At 37.9% G+C, this 12,751-nt stretch overlaps 1 protein-coding gene and 1 long non-coding RNA gene across 6 annotated transcripts in view; one reads left to right on the top strand and one right to left on the bottom strand.

Annotated features, from left to right (window-relative positions):
- The window catches only part of FOXJ3 (forkhead box J3), a 141,588-nt gene that overhangs the window by 98,795 nt on the left and 30,042 nt on the right, over positions 1-12,751 (bottom strand). The window lies entirely within an intron of this gene.
- Positions 1-12,751, top strand: part of LOC144281762 (uncharacterized) — a 57,626-nt gene that overhangs the window by 27,208 nt on the left and 17,667 nt on the right. Inside the window, exons 2-4 of the long non-coding RNA XR_013350158.1 lie at positions 4,708-4,835; positions 4,997-5,947; positions 8,437-8,519. This is a non-coding gene — a long non-coding RNA (uncharacterized LOC144281762). The remainder of the gene's footprint in view (positions 1-4,707; positions 4,836-4,996; positions 5,948-8,436; positions 8,520-12,751) is intronic.

Below are 12,751 nucleotides of genomic sequence, written 5' to 3'. Positions count from 1 at the left end.
CAAAACAAATATTTAAGGGCTCAACATTTCCAATCTTTTTAAATTTTTTCCTCTCCAAAATACAATAAATTTGGTTTTAAAATGTTTAAGATTCAGAACAATACCTACACACAAAGTGATCCCAATGCCAATGTTTCTAAAAAAGACTGTCACTTTAAATAGGGCAACAGGATCATAGTATGAAAAATAAGTCTGCAGTCCAGCTCTTTACTCACCAATACCGCAGGCCCTTTAAAATCTTAAGACTGTACACTTGGCATTTCTTTTACACAAATTTTAGGGGAGTCATACAAACAAAAGACTATCCAAAGTAAAGAAGTCAGAAAAGTGACTGAGAAATAAGCACAGGAATTTGCAAGGAGAAAAGAAGGTAGAGCTGAGCAGGTGGGAGGTAGGAAAAGCAAGAAGCGTAGACAAGAATAGTAAGCAGACAAGCTAGCTGGGGGAGCTGACCGAAAAGAGGAATGCAAACTCAAGGACACTGATGAACAAGAGAAGAGGAGGATAGGCAGTACCAAGGCAGCTAAAAAAAATAAATAAGTAAAACACCACAAAAATCAATGAACAAGCTTAAGAAAACTAAAGATCTGGGAGTGTAGGATAGATGAGATAAAATCATATAAATGGATAGCAAGAAGCATTAAAAACTCAGGGCGGTCTAATGCAAACATCTAATGATCTGGATTCTGTAATGTATTTCTCTCCAAGGCTGAAAAATTCAGGCCATTACAACCCAAAGAAAGAAAAGAAAAACAAAATCTGCCAGGTTAACACATATTCCGGAGAAGGGAAAAGGCTGCTTGTAGAATTGAGGATAAAAACATAGAAACAAAGCTTGACACTTCACACTGGAATTGCTAACTTTCAGCAGAAGATACAAAACCTGTCTACCATGGGATTAAAGAAACAGGAATAATGACTGTGGTGATAGAGAAGAATCAGACTTCTAAATGCTATCAAAGTAACAAGAAAAAACAAAGTACCTCACCGAAAGGAAAAATTTTGTGGCAAATAAAATCCAATACGGGCCCTCATCCCAAATGGCTGCAAAAGGGACTCTGGCATACGTGCTTGGGATATGCACTTCTGGGAGCCAATACAGAACTGATAAAGAATGCAGGCTCTCAAGTCAGAGAGATCGGAGTTCATACTAATTCTACTAGTTACTAGGTCCAGGAAATGGAAATTAACATCTCTAAACTCCAGCTTTCTCATCTGTAAAATGAAACAGTAATAGTTCCTACAGTTAAAATATTACTTTGAGGGGGCACCTGCACCCAGTTAAGCATGGACTTCCAACTCAGGTCATCATCTCAGAGTCTTGTGATGGAGTCTTGCATCAGGGCTCTCTGCTCAGTGGGGAGTCTGCTGCTCCCTCTTCTTCTCCCCTGTCACACACCCCTGTCCCCCACCCTGGCCCCAGCTGGAGCACGCTCACCTGCACTTTCTCTCTCTCTCTCTCAAATCTTTAAAAAATTAAAATATTACTTTGAGAATTAAATGTGGTAGCATATACACAGAAGAAACATCCGTTAAGCATTAGTTAATAATAATATTACTCTAGGATTATCTGGCGAGGGTACTACTGGAGTATAAAGTAAACCAGATTAGGCAACAGTAATTATAAATCAAGAGACAGTCTTGAGGAGTCTATCTGTACTGCCAGTAGAGACCTATTATCTTGCTCTTTGGATATTTTCATCCACAGTTTTACCTTTTTCACTTTCTCAAATTTCCTCCATCTCTACTCTATATATTCCTCTAAAAATGTGAACTTTAAATTCTCTACACAGCACCTTCAGAGATTAAAAATAAAAACAAAAACAACTTACCATCCTGCTCTATAATCTCAGCATTATATGACATGCTCGTTGCCAGGATGAAATAAGTTATAGGAACTTAGGGAATAAAGAAAACGCAAGGGCGCCTGGGCGGTTCAGTCAGTTAAGCGACTGCCTTCGGCCCAAGTCATGCTCCCAGGGTCCTGAGACTAAGCCATGTGTTGGCTCCTTGCTCAGCTGGGAGCTTTCTCCCTCTCCCTCTACCCCTCCCCCAACTCATGTTCTCTCTCTCTCTCTCTCAAATAAAATCATTTCTTAAAAATTAAGAAATAGGGCAGCCTGGGTAGCTCAGCGGTTTAGCACCGCCTTCGGCCCAGGGTGTGATCCTGGAGTCCCAGGATCAAGTCCCACATCAGGCTCCCTGCATGGAGCCTGCTTCTCCCTCTGCCTGTGTCTCTACCTCTCTGTTTCTCATGAATAAATAAATAAAATCTTTAAAAAAAAATAAATTATTTAAAAAAATAAAAATTAAGAAATAAAGAAAACAAGATAATTTAGAAAGTGGGGTTTCTGTTTGCAAATTATTAAAATTTTTAAAAGATTTTATTTATTTATTTGACAGAGAGAGAGAGTGCACGCGCGCATGCACAAGCAGGAGGAGCAGCAGGTAGATGGGAGAGGGACAAACAGGCTCCCCGCCAAACAGGAAGGCTGACATGGGGCTCAATCCCAGAACCCTAGGATCACAACCTGAGTGGAAGGCAGGTGCTCAACCAACTGAGCCACCCAGGCGCCCACAAATTTTTAAATTTTATATATTCTTGGTAGTAAGGTAAAAAGTGCTTCCACTGCTGTGTGTCACTTGGTTGCCGCAATGGTTCTCCATTAAGCATGAAGAACACAAAAAATGACCATTAGATTTAGCCAGATCATCAGTAACTTTAGAAAGAAACCTCTTAATGGAATGGTGATGACAGAAGTCCACTTGTATAAGAGAACAGATGGTGGTAAATTTAAAAACAGCATGAGAGGCTCTGAGGAATCTGGTTATGGAAATCTGGTTAAGAAATGTCAGGCCCTCATTACCTCACCTCATTCCAAAAGCTTCCTAGCTGGCCTCCCTGACTGATTTCTTACCACTCCTCTCTGCTAATCACCTCCAGAGTCCATGCATACACTCCAAGAGAAATCTGGCAACACTATTTTCACGTCCTTGTGCCCCAAAACTTTTAATGGTTCCCTTTCTCCTATTATACTAAATCTAAACTCATTTTCAACTACCTTAGTTTTTATTAATCTTTTATTAATCCTTCTCTAAATTCCCAGAGCAATCATAACCTCAATATGGCATTTACCATGCTGTTTCATACATATAATTGCGTCATACACCTAAGCTTACTACACCCTCATTCCCTCTTCTCTTACCTCCCCATTGAGAAGAGTACCCATACTTCAGATACTAACTAACCCATGCCAGGTACATGTTATCTGAAAAATAACACAGAATTTGGATTAAAAACATTCCTTTCTGGAATGTCTTTTCCTTCTAACACTGCCTAGCTGGTTTCTACTTCTTTTCAAGTCTCAGATTAAACCCCCCCCCCCAAAAGCCTGGTCAATCCACTCTTCTTCCATCTCCTAAACTGAACTAGAACCTACTCTCATAGTAGCATATCAACACCTCTATCCCAGGATTTACATAGAATTATAACTATCTTTATCTATCTCCCCAGAGACCATGAGCTCCTTGGAAGAAGAAACTTTCTTATTCTTTTCTCTCTCTAATGCCTAAGAACATAATAAGTGAAGGGTTAATGAAAAATGGTTAAATGATTGAACAGTGACTAGCCAATGAAGGTATGAATGTGATCCTTCCCAAAAAAAGTGAAATCATACACAATGACAAGCTAAAAGGAAGCAGTGAACGAAAAAAGGACTCAGTAGCATGAGGTAAGGATAATCACAGGATTCAAGAACTTTATGAATTGGAAAAAAGTATGACTCAGACTGACAAGTAGCACCACACAGGAACAGAGACAGTTCTGGAATAGCAGAGAAAAATAGGAAGATGGAAGCAAAGATAAAAAGATAATGTTACTTATAGGAGAAAACAGGGCATGGAAAATTGAAGTCTTAAATTCTTAACTCTGTAACAATATTTATTGCTAAAAAAAGTCATGAGGAATCTTTTCTGCATAAAATGAGACTGTAAACAGCACTGAGATATAACAACTCAACATTAAGTCATGAGATGGGGGAGAGGAAGGGATTCTAATCCCACTTTATGAAACACTGCCATTGATATCTCAAATAAGCTTTCTGGGTACTTTAACATATTGCTTGGCCTCCCTCTGCAACCTCCCTAACTACCAAGGAGTAATCAATAATTACTCAGGAAGTTTTCAAGCTTTCAACAGTATCAAAAAGGAGGGGGGGAAAAGGGAGGGAAAAGGTAGAGATATTGTTGGCTTCCTAAATAAAGGTAAGACAACAACAAGGAAAATAATAATAATGAGGATAATGATGTCATGACCTAGATATTCTTGAATCCTCCCACTCTATTCCTAGCACTTGGCATTTCATCTTGAAAGACTTAAGAAAGGGACGCCTGGGTGGCTCAGCAGTTGAGCATCTGCCTTTTGGTTCAGGGCATGATCCCGGAGTCCCAGGATCGAGTCCCACATTGGGCTTCCTGCATGGAGCCTGCTTCTCCCTCTGCCTATGTCTCTGCCTCTCATGAATAAATAAATAAAATCTTAAAAAAAAAAAAAAAAGACTTAAGAACAATCACAAGACCCATTTATCATAAAACTTCTAAGAAAAACTAAGCAACTGAAAACTCAAAAGAAATTTCTGTAATTACCACAGCAATAATTCTGATCACATGCATCTCAAGGAATATATATATTTTCCTTTTTTTTTTTAGAGGGAAGAGGGGAAGGAGTGAGGGAGAGAATCAAGTAGGCTCCATGCCCAGCACCACGATGGACTCAGGCTTGATCTCACATGACATGTGTCAAAACAAAGCGACACTTAACCGACTGACCCATCAAGGTATGTGTGCATACACACACACATACACACATATATACACACACACACCTTAAAATATATGACTCCTATTACAGAACCTAGCACTCAAGGCAACAAGAAGTAAGATCTATGGCAGAAACCATCAACTGCCACCTAATATCTGTTTTTATGTTCTTCCTTAGGAATATAATCTCAATTTCATTCTGGATGGCATTGCACCTCTTTGCCATGCCTGCTCTCTGCAATGTGAACACAAGAGCTATTGCTCCAGCAGTCATCTTAGATCATAAGGTGATCTTTGAAAATGGAAGCCAAACACTGAGGATATGGGAACAGAGAGAAGGAATCCGGGTCCCTGAGTTTTTTGAGAAACAATTGTGAAGCTGCCATCCAAACCCTGAACTGCCTACCTTCCAGATTTCTTATGTGTCTAACTACTATAAAAAGATATCTACCAGCAGATGAATTCAATTCTTAACAAATATGAAATTTGGGACATGGAAGTGGGGTGATACAAGTAACAGAGACTAAAATAAGGCACCCTTAAGGGAGTTGATGAAGCAAACATTAATTCTGATATTGCTAGCTGGAAAACCGGTGACCTTATTAAAAGAGAGTGAAGGATTTGGTCAACTGTGGTCATCTACAGAAACTGGAACAAACCATATGTCAACTAATGCTATAGCAAGGAGAGAAATCTAGAAAAAAGAAATCAGAATGTTGGCATGTGCTGGCTTCTTATCACTTAAAGTCCTGAGAGAGAAATAAACTTCAGAGTTGCAAGCAGAGATGGAGAAAATGCAGATTTCCTAAGGGAGGGGTAACTCCCTGCCTATGGCCTGCAATTCAAGCTAATAGTCCTATAATTCAAAGTCTTGCATAGCTGAAAAAACACCAACTGCTTCTGAAGTAGCAAACTGAAGTAATTGAATGGTAGCTACAAAACTACAGCCTTGGCAGTAGGGAAGACTGGTACCTTACCACACAAAACTAAGGTCGTAAGGGTGTTGTCTTTCCACCCATGATTTCCACCATTGTTTCAAATGGCCTCATCAGAATCATCATTCCCTCAGAAGCCAGAAGAGGCCAATGAACTTGGATGGTGAAAAAATACTCTTTATTTCCACCAACTTGTAAGTGAAATTTAGCATTTCTTTTAATTATGAAATTAGACAAATCATAGTACTTATGACTTTGCTACCAATAAAAATCACAATATATTCTTCTCACATGCAAATGTTGCAGAATCTCAACTTTTAATTTAAACTTAATTACTTAAAAATTGTGCTATTATATTAGACTTGCCAAAAGATATTTTATTTAGTAAGTTAAAAGCACATATTACTATGTTTCAAAGTTAATATTTTGCTAACCGTCTTTCAATATAACTGGTTTCCTTTGTAATCCTAAGTACTTTATTTTGTGAATTTTGAGACATCATTCTGAGATGGATCCACAGGTTTCACCAGACTGTTGAAGGGGTTCCACAGCACCAAAACAAGACTGGAAATTCCTGGGTAAACAGAGCACAAAGGGCACAATCTTCACACTGAAAAATTCTGTCTGGGCAGGCACTTTGGATCAAAGCAGCAAAAAATCTAGAAACTAAGTGTTTTGAGATAATTGTATGGGAGGTGGGGAGAGATAAAGAGACTAGACTGCAAAAGCCTCTTAAGTTTCCAAAATAATAACCAAATTCATCAAGAAGAAGTGACCTATAAAAGCCGTACATTTCCCAGAAAGGGCATCTTCACTAATACCCATCTCAGGTGTGGTTATGGAAGACACTGGACAAGATTAAGACTTTCAGAAGGCATAGGAGACAATGGAGGCCCTATCAAAGAACAAAATCAAGTATTATACTATCAGGGAGTCACTGTCACTCCTAACCAGTAAGATTTTATAATGCACTTAATAATCCCCTTTTCTGAATAATAGCTTCAATCACCGTTATCCTAATTCCTTCCCTACCACTAGTATTAGTTAGAACGTCAATAACTCATCTTTGGTTTACAGAACTTTGAACCACAAAAACCCACACTACGATCTAATGAAAAAGACTGTGTACCAAAGGAAAAAAAAAAAAGACTGTGTACCTAAAGAGCTTAGATTTTGTTATTTATAATAACTGGATGAAACTCTGGGTTGTTCCCCTTTGGAAAGAACAAATAAGTTCAATATATAGGAGAAAGTACACATGAATATTTGTGTACCCACAGGGGCAGCTTATGGCAGAAATCTAAAAAGAAATAAAATAATCTACAGATTGACTTTATGTTTTATAGTCAAGACAAAAAATAAAATTTTATCTTATAAATGAGGTAAAAATTTAAAGCTACTTTTACCTAATTTAAAGGTAAAAATTTAAGCTATTTCCAAGCAAAAGTAGCTGGTGTTACTTTAGTTTTCATATACCAGCAAACTCAAAGTTTCCTAGTTTAATTTCAACAAAGTAACAGCGTCCTACATTAGATATGACTTAGCAATGAAGAACACAGACTCTTGAGCAAGTCTGCCTGGATTAGAACCCAAACTCTTTGGCTTTAAGCTATGTGACCTTACACAAGTAAATGTCTTCAGTTCTCTCATTTGTTAAGATGAGGATAAAAATAGCATCCAACCCAAAGGATTGCTGTGAGGATTAAATGAGGACTAAATGAGTTAATACATACAAAGTACTAAGAATAGCTTCTAACATACAATTTTATTATCAGATTCATACTCTTCAGAATTTCCTAAATTTTATTTCATTTTTTTAAATAAGATTTTAAGTAATCTCTATACCCAATGTGGGGCTCAAACTGACAACCCCAAGAATAAGAATCGCAAACTCTACCGAACTCTACCGCACCAGTCAGGTGCCCCAGAATTTTCTAAATTTTAAATGATTGTCATTCTTACTCAGTAGTTTTAGACTTACATGCCCTAACTGACAAAATAATCATTTAACCACCTCAATGGAAATGAGCCCCTCATTCAATTATTTACACTAAATTGACCCAGAAAGGATAAGGTTTTAAATTTTTGTTTGTGGACTACATATGAGAATTGAGAACATACTCTTCCCCACAGAAATTAGATGATGTGACGATGATTTCTGAAGCAGACCACAAAATCCTATTTATTCCATAAAGGAATTCTAACTCAACAGTTCTTAGAGTATAAAAGCCCCTGTTCGGGATCCCTGGGTGGCGCAGCGGTTTGGCGCCTGCCTTTGGCCCAGGGCGCAATCCTGGAGACCCGGGATCGAATCCCACGTCGGGCTCCCGGTGCATGGAGCCTGCTTCTCCCTCTGCCTGTGTCTCTGCCTCTCTCTCTCTCTCTCTCTGTTTTTGACTATCATAAATTAATTAATTAATTAAAAAAAAAAAAAGCCCCTGTTGGATATCTTGGAGCAGAGAGACAAAGGAGTAATGTGGGGCGGGGGAGAAAGAAAGAAGCTTTTCCATTTTCCTGGTGCAAGATCAGCTTGTTCTTGACAAAATTTCAATATGGTTTATATCTGGCATACTTCTAATTACCCTCTATACCTTGGTTCTCTCATCTCACATGCCCTAAGCCTCTAATATTGGCCACCATGTTGGTATCATATAATGCATAATTACTTGATCTTCTCTTTCAGTAAAAACTCGCACCTCTTCAAGACAGTTGGTCTCTGCTCCATTTAGGAAATAAATGGACAGCATCAAACTAATCCCCACCAAGGTATGAATAACTGAGCCTTTAAACTTCCTATAAGCAATGACCTTTTTAAAAAAAATAAGCTGAAAAATCCTCACTGGTTTGAAGTGAAAATAGAGGTGAAGGAATCAATTTAGGAGAAGGAATCCAATACACAAATAGTAGAAGGTCACTCTTCAAACCTCATGACTTTCACAACTTCTATTTCCCCTCCTAAAATTCCAAGAATTTTCACAACACAGCTCAAGCAAAAATCTGGGAGATTTAGTCAGGCAACTGTCATTTGTAAAACTACTATGATTTCAGAGCTATTATCATAAAATCAGAGATGAAAAAGAATCTCAGTAGGTCATTTTTTAAAATCCTGCTATTATCTATTTTGGAGACCAACAATATTCTTTTAAGATCTTCAAGGGAAGAAAAGTTCACAACTTAACTCAGTCTGTTCTAAGGTATGTAACTCAATGAGTGTTGTTGTTTTTTTTTTAATTTTTTACTGGCTCAGTTGATAAGAGCACGCATTTCTTGATCTTGGGGTCATGAGTTGACCCCACACTTGGCATAAAGACTACTTTAAAAATAAATTCCTTTAAAAATTAAAATTATTAACTGGCTAATATATATCCCCTTTGCTATGGGAAGTAAAATTCTTTAAATTCTCTCTTGGAAAATGAGAACTGGTCAGAATTCTATTCACGATACTTCACGTATTGTACAGTATTAACACAACTTGGAGTTCCTTTTTCTGTTAAGTTTAAAGTCCAGAATTACTCGAATAGTATCTGAATTTGGAACCCTAATATATTTATTGCTCTTTTCCAGATTCTCTCCAAGTTACCCCACATATGATATTAGATTCAAAAAACTGTATTCTGAATTCATACAAGTCATACTCTTAGAACTCCATTTAAGGTACAAACTTAGGGATCATGTGGTCAAAGATATTTTCACACTGTATGTATAATTATCATCTAAGGTATCTTTTGCTCCACAATGTGAGAAGGAAAAATAAACATTTTTGGACATTAACCACTCAACTACATTGTCATCAAGTAAATACTGTATTTTACATTTAAATCTCACTCACCTACTAGAATCTCTGAGTAGTTTGGAAAGACTGATGAACACTAGTCCCTTTAACACAAGAACACTCGAAGTCACCTTTCTAGCTGTTATTTAAAAACCCACACAGGGGATCCCTGGGTGGCGCAGCGGTTTGGCGAGATGGAGAGATCCTGGAGACCCGGGATCGAATCCCACATCGGGCTCCCGGTGCATGGAGCCTGCTTCTCCCTCTGCCTGTGTCTCTGCCTCTCTCTCTCTCTCTCTGTGACTATCATGAATAAATAAATAAAATCTTAAAAAAAAAAAAACCCACACAGGAGCACCTGGGTGGCTCAGTAAGTGTCCAATTCTTGATTTTGGTTCAGGGTCCTGGGACAGAGCCTCATGTAGGGCTCAGTGCTGAGCTTGGCGCCTGGCTTAGGATTCTCTCTCTCCCTCTCCCCCACTCGTGAGCTTGTGCATAGGAGCTCTCTTAAAAAAAGTTAAAAACCCATACAGAATCTGCTATTAATACTCCTTATACTTACTTTAAAATACGTGTGTGTGTGTGTGTGTGTGTATATATATACACATATATATGTAGTATATATAATAAAAGTCCTCTGAGTGACACATATCACTAATTCATCCTGTCTCAGTGTTTATCCTAACCTCTTACAACCATACTGTTCCAACTCACCATACATTATACCAGTAGTTTGGCATCAGTGCTGGCAGAGGTTGACATAGTGGAAGGTAATCCCATCTTACCTTTTAGGGTTAAATATGTTGCACAGAAAATGTTAAGAAACAGCTTCAACTTCTATATGTCATGTCTCTGATTCAGTGATCCTAAAAGTGTTGTCCAGACACCCTTTCAGGGGATCTGAAGGATCAAAACAATTTTCATAATGAGATGTTATCTGTGTTTTCCACTCTCATCTCTCGTAAGTGTACAATGGAGCTTTTCAGATGCTATGTGATGGGTGATATCACATCAGAATGAACGCAATGGCAGAGATGAGAATCCAGCTGTCTCTATTAAAACAGTTTCTAAATTTGCAAAAATGTAAAGCAATGCCAATCTTATTCATTTTTTTTGTTTTGTAAAATACAGTTAATGTTTCATAAAACATGTTGTCTATATTAGCATATCGTGGGTTTACTGTTATTTTATGTAAATTAATAAGTATTTTCATTTTTTCCTAGTTTTAAGCCCTAATATAATAAATTTTTACAGATATAACACATAAACAAAAGCTCTTTGGATGCTAAATAATTTTTGAGAGACCAAAAAATTTAAGAACCATGTTATATGGCTAATATAACCTTAATTTTATAACTCATCATGAAGATCACAGTTTCCAATATAGTACAATGTAATGAAAACAGCATGGGGCTTTTTTTTTTTTTTTTTTAAGATTTTACTTATTTATTCATGAAGGATGCAGAGAGAGAGAGAGCTAGAGACATAGGCAAAAGGAGAAGCAGAGAGCCCAGTGTGGGACTTGATCCCGGAACTCTAGGATCAGGCGCTGAGCCAAAGGCAGATGCTCAACCACTGACCCAAATAGGCGCCTCCAGTATGGGCTTTCCAGTCACTCAAAAAGATTGAATTCTCACTCTCCCACTTATTAACTGCATCCTTAGATAAGTCAAACAAACCTGTAAGTCTCATAGATTTCCTGTGAGTAGCAAATGACAAAATATATATGGAACACGCGAATACAGTTAATGCCTGGCACACAGTAGACACTCAACAAATGACAACTATTAGACACCTTTTAAAAAAAAAAAAAAGGGAAAGAAAGAAGGTTAACTGCAAAGAAAGGGGTCCCTCAGCTTAAAATCTCCAATCAGCACCATAACCTTTAACAGGGACCTGTCCATAAGCACCTATCCCTCAGATTCTCAAGTAAGCATCAGTATGAGGCAAAATAATCTTTCTGTTGTCCTTTTCTTTTATTGTTTCTATGAGAATCTTGAATGATAGTAAGCACATAATGAGTATGTATTCAATACGTATCTGTCAAAGTCAACAGAACTGGAACAAGATTCCAGTTCCAAATGCACAATTCTAAAAGGAAGGTGGCAATCTAGTCTCCCATTCACTACCCGTATGACTACAAGAAAAGGGTCTGAATCCTAAAAAAAAATCCTCTCTTGAAATCCTAACTCTTCTCACCCAACACTGGATACGTGCTGCTTTGTATCAGATATTTCCTGCAGTAGTTTGCTTAGCTCACCATGCCCTTTCTCAGAGTTATCTGCATCCCCAGGGCCCTGAAAGTCATATCTATACCAACAAATTAAAGGAGGAGAACCAGGGTTGACACCTGACCTAAGTTGTTCACCTGAATTTTCCTCCTTAGGAACTCAGAATTAGGACTGAAATTAGGTTTGAGATGGCCTCCTGAATGAAGCAGCTATGAACTTGAGAGGTATGGGATGGCCATGTGCCAAAAAGGGCAAAGAAAGTTGGTTTGTAGAAATGAGGAAACAAATTACAGTCTGAGAAAAGCAAGAGAGAAGAGAGTATACTGCCTAGGTTCCTAAGAACCTAAGTTCTAGCCCCTCAAGAGATCCAACTATCCCCTTGGTTCTGTGAAATACTCCCATATTCTCCACAAATAAATTTCTTTTCTATTTTGTTTAACATATCCAGTGCCAGTTTCCTTTACTTGCAGCCAAGCAGTTTGACTAAACTAAGCTTACTAAATCAAATCATAAAACTTTTTTATTTTTCAGTACTATTTTTTATCTTATACACTGTTGACAGGCACAGATTTTATACTTAACTCTTTTACTTTGCCAACATACCCAGTGATGCTTTTTATTCCCTATTACCTCTGATATCATTTCCCCCACATACATGAATTCGTGACAACTCAAATTTCTCCATCTCCCTATAAAAAAAACCTGCTGCCTTTCATAACAAGTTTTTTTTTCAATTTTAGAGAACGTAAATTCACTAGTTTTCTACTTTTCTCTCCAGTTTCCTGAATTGATATTTCCTTTTTATTTTAAAGATTTTATTTATTTATTCATGAGAGACACAGAGAGAAAAAGAGGCAGAGACATAGGCAGAGGGAGAAGTAGGCTCCACGCTGGGAGCCTGACATGGGACTCAATCCTGGGTCTCCAGGATCACGCCCTGGGCCGAAGGTGGTGCTAAACTGCTGAGCCACCCAGGCTGCCCTATTTCCCTTTTA

This window comes from Canis aureus, chromosome 13 (genome assembly GCF_053574225.1).
Source record: "Canis aureus isolate CA01 chromosome 13, VMU_Caureus_v.1.0, whole genome shotgun sequence".
NCBI lineage: Eukaryota > Metazoa > Chordata > Mammalia > Carnivora > Canidae > Canis > Canis aureus.
The sequence above is the reverse complement of the archived record's forward strand: the minus strand, read 5'-3'. Positions and strand labels throughout refer to the sequence as shown.